This window comes from Lemur catta, chromosome 13, assembly GCF_020740605.2.
Source record: "Lemur catta isolate mLemCat1 chromosome 13, mLemCat1.pri, whole genome shotgun sequence".
NCBI classification, from domain to species: domain Eukaryota; kingdom Metazoa; phylum Chordata; class Mammalia; order Primates; family Lemuridae; genus Lemur; species Lemur catta.
In genome coordinates, this window is record NC_059140.1 from 38,553,897 (window position 1) to 38,559,061 (window position 5,165).

Sequence of the window (5,165 nt, forward strand, 5' to 3'; positions counted from 1 at the left end):
CAGTGTATCATAAAGGCATGACTGAGGGAGAGAGCAGAGGGTAAGGTAGAGATGAGTATGGGATGGAAATAGACCAAGGATAAGGGATTTCTATGAACCTCTGCTGAGAGGGAACTTGGCAGTGTCTGGAAGGCAACCAAGGGGTGCATTATAGAAACATTTGCACTTTCCTTTGTCCTTCAAGGGTATCCCTAACAGACATTGGTAAGCCTGGGGCCATGCTTGTTGGGCTTTCTAGCCATTTGGAATGTAGCAAGGTGTTACAACTGTGATACTTATCTCTTCCTACTGGTGTTGTGAGGATTAAAATGGATTAAGGTGTATAATGGCCTTAGCACCCTGATACAGAGTAAGAAGTAGCCTTGATTCCGTAGATCCCTTCTCTCCTCCTCATTCCCATCAACATTTAGACATGGAGCTCTTAGCTCCTATCTTTGAAATAATCTCTTTGCCCCTGAATCTATCTCTATTTGCTTCTCTGCTCCCCTTCACAACCAAGCTTCCAAAAGAACTTTCCTCCCTCACTGGTTTGCCTACCATAACCCAGTTACAGAAATTGCTCATGCCAAGGCCACCAATGACTTCTCTGTCATCAAAAACAAGGAGCACATTCATAACCCTTCCCTCTTACTTCTTTGTAGCATTCAACATTCTTGGGCTCTCGCTTCTTGAAACCCCTTTCTCCTGGCTTTTTTTACATCACACTCATCAAGTTCCTCTCTTACTGGTCTGGCCACTCTCTCTTAATCCCCATTGCTGAATTTCCTCTTCTACTTAATTTTTAAATGTTGAAATTTCTCAAGACTCAGCCTCTGTCTTTCTTCTCTATCTTTATTCTTTAAGTAGTCTCATCCATTCCCATGCTTTAAATCCATCTATATGACAACTCCCAAATTAATATTCTGCAAATCTGTATCTTAGCTCCAGATCTATCTATCTAAATGTCTACTTGACAAGTTCACTTGGATATTCTACAGATACCACAGACTTTACACATCCAAAACCAGACTTTTGGTTTCCTCTGGCCCCAGCCCAAACCAACATGTTCTTCAATTTTTTTTCATCTTGGTAAGTGATACCTCCATTCACCTGGAACATAGGAAGTCTCTCCTTCAACTATTGTGACCAAATCATTACTAAGCCCTGTCAATCTTTTCTCCAATTTGTATTTTGGATCTATCACTTTCTCTTCATCTCCACTTCCTTTACTCTGGTTTATACTTCCATCATCTCTCATCTGAAAAAGTTTTCTTCCTTCCAGTTTTGCCCAACTCCAATTCATTCTTAGAATTCCTATCCTATCCTACCTAGATTGATCATTTAAAAATTAAATTTGATCGTATCATTCCCCAGCAAATAGAATAGAATTTGTCTTTTCCATGGCCTGCTTAGCATAATCTAGCCTCTGCCTACTTCCAAAGCTCAGTTCCTTATCCCTTGTCATGCACCAAGCATGTGGTCTTCTTCCACCTCTACAATTGCCAAGATCTTTCCTACCCTTGCACCTTGGCACAAGCTGTTTCTTCTTTTTTTTTTTTTGAGACAGAGTCTTGCTCTGTTGCCAGGGCTAGAGTGAGTGCCGTGGCATCAGCCTAGTTCACAGCAACCTCAAACTCCAGGGCTTAAGTGATCCTACTGCCTCAGCCTCCCAAGTAGCTGGGACTACAGGCATGCGCCACCATGCCCGGCTAATTTTTTTTCTATATATTTTTTTAGTTGGCCAGATAATTTCTTTGTATTTTTAGTAGAGACGGGGTCTTGCTCTTGCTCAGGCTGGTCTTGAACTCCTGAGCTCCAACGATCCGCCCATCTCAGCCTCCCAGAGTGCTAGGATTACAGGCGTGAGCCACCGTGCCCGGCCAACCTGTTTCTTCTATGTGGAATGTTTTCTCTATCCTCTTCACCTAACGACTCCTAGTAACTCTTCAGGTCTCCATTTAAATATTTCCCTTATTGACCAATCTAAACTAGATATGCCCACATTTTTTCCTGCACTCTGTTCTTTTCTTTCACATCATTTAACACAATTTGTGATTATATAGCTGCACACATGATATCCAATACCTGCCTCTGCAACAAGACAGTCAGGACTATATATGTTTTTCTCATTATTGTCTATCCAGCTCCTAGCACACACTTGGAACATAATGTGCATATATCAAATATTTATTTTATGAAAGAATATCATTACTTAGTAGTAGTAGTAACACTAATATTTATAGTAGTACAGACCCACAATCCCTTTTCTGAAATCTTTGGAGCTAGAGGTATTTGGGAATTCATAAGTGTTCTGACTTTTGGAGTAATATGGTGAAAAATCCACACATTATGGAACACTCCTGGTAGGCTCTGGGTGGCCCCTGTAATCAAACACTAATATTTCCAGTTAAAACTACAAATAGCCCCACATTAGGTCAGGTCCATTATTGTCACCAAAGAAGCTGCAAAAACAAAGTCTTTGAGTTTTCAGAGGAGTTTGGATTGGGGAATCACACACAGAGGATTGAGGAGCTCACTTCACCATGGGAAAAAGCACTTAACATTTTCCTTGAACTGACCCAAAGTAAATTCTAACCACTCACAAGGAAACAACTGCCTCTCCATGGACTCCAGTCATCAGACCCTTCCACCATAAAATTCATACTCACTGAAACAGCCACCTCCTGGGAGTACTTGAAACTCTCCATTTTGCAACAAATTTAGGAAGAAAAAAAATTAAGGAATCTTGTCCAAAGCCAAAGTCATTGCTGCCCAAGATGTATTTAACAATAAAAATTCACTCTCAACTGTCACCCTTGCCCCTAATCGTGACTTATAGGACTTCTCTGCTTTCCTGAAACTTCCATGTGCATTTGTGCTTGCATTATAAATGTTTTCACTTTTAACCTCAGTACAGTGTTACAAGTTATTGACTATTCTTTGTAATGATTGTTTTATTTTTATTTATCTTATCTTTTTAAAATTAAGCATTTATGGAAAATTTCTCTCAAAACTTAAGAACAGATTAATCATTAAAAAGGGATAAATTAAGGGAAAAAATTCAAAGTGCTTTATATTCTATCAAGAATATGTCTAGGGCTTAAAGTTCTGTGTTCTCATCTTTTTTAACATTATCCTTGGAGGAAAAAACTCTTCTAAAATAAATCTTATTCAAGGTTTTGGATGAGAACCTGAATTTTAAAATACTTGGTAGATCATTCTGACTTTACTTTTAAAAAGTGGAAAAATTACTCTCACTTTAGTATTATTGGCTCAAAATTTTGACACATAAAGGTATTTGTGATAGTTATCATAACAGAAAATAAACAGAAAAATAAAAAAACTTTTGAGACATATCAGTCTATTTTAAGCAACACAAAAAAGTAAAAGAACAGTAAGATGTGTTTAAATATTTATAAGGGGATAAGAAGCATCTCAACAATAAGTAAGATTCACTTTAGCAAATAAGAAAATATTTTATTAGTATCTTTAAATTGATGCCAAAATGTGAATTTTTAAATATATATAAAGACATGCTAACATTACATCTTTAATGTAAACCATTATGTACACAATCTCCCCAAAGGTAATTTTCAAAGATTGGAACATTATTTTTCTTAATTTACCTTCCATATTTGTAATTATAAAACAAATCGAAGACGTAACTTAGCTATAGTTCTATTTTATCTGAATTCAGAGGCACAAAGATGTGTCTTAAAGCTGATAGCCTACCAAAAAATCTATTTTAACAGAGACAAAAGGCTGTTGGTGATATTTTATTCAACATTAAAGCAGCAGAAACAGAATTCTGGGAAACTGAACTTATTCTCCTCAAATTAGGAAAAAAGATAAACACGAAGATGCAGTTGAAGTCATTTTAAACTTTTTGTTCTTTTTATATTTATTGTTTTTAGTTGTGGTAAAATATATGTAACACAATTTGCCATTTTAACCAGTTTTAAGAATATAGTTTCATGGCTTTTAGTACATTCACTCTGTTGTGCAACCATCACCACTATTCATCATCCCAAAAGTTTGAGAAGAACTTTTTCATGTTTCCAAACTGCAACTCTGTGCCATGAAACCATCACTCCCCATTCCCCACTCCCCCAACCCCTGGCAACCACCACTCGACTTTCTGTCTCTGTGAATTTAACTATTCTAGGTATCTCAAATAAGTGAAATCCTATAATATTTGTCCTTTTGTGACTGGCTTATTTCACTTTGCATAATGTTTTCAAGTTTCATCTATGCTGTAGCAAGTGTCATAATTTCCTTCCTTTTAAGGCTGAATAATATTGTATTATATGGATATACCACATTTTGCTTATTCATTTATCTGTCAATGGACACTTGGGTTGCTTCCACATTTTGGTTATTGTGAATTATGCTGCTTAAACTCTTTTTGGAAACATTTCTTGTAAAACATTGGCTAGAAACATTTTTCAACAAGATAACACTGACTTTCTTTGCCTTCAAAAGGAAAACTACTCAATAGGGGAAGAAACTCTACATCGTTCAGTAATACTATGATTACATTCTCATAAGTTAAATGTTTCATTAGTTGAAAAGTATACTGTCCTTTTAACCACCTTCCCTCTCAATCACCAAACTTAATTTTAGAATTCATGTAATATAGAGATTGTAATACAATATTTCCTGTCGTTACTAACTGTGTGCTGCTGAACAGTAATGACCATTTGCCAAATTCACCAAGTTAGTAACAAGAACAGAGAACAAATCTTTGTCTCCTAATTTTTTAGGGAATTCAGTTTACATCAACACTGTGGATACATGTAAGCTTCAAAATCACTGCAGTCCAAATACCATGTAGGTCCTAGGTTCAATCAAGATCTATCGAAACCCCACATAAGGAGGCTTATTATTAAGATTTCATCTTAATATGACCCTTTGTAATGAAGTTTTAAAGGACAGACTCCTAAAAATTGTATCATAAAAGGTGTGATATGGAAGACACCTTAGAGTTCATCTTGGACAATTCCTCATTTTATATCAGGCCAAGAAGCAGTATTTTTCCAGTGTATCATATGGCCAGCTTCCTTAAATCATTTTTAGGAATAGAGTGAGATTAATCAATTAATAACATCCTATGACTTACCAAAAGGAAGACTCTAGCATAATGTAATAGTTTCCATGGCAGCTTCCTAGGAAGTTATTTCCTATTT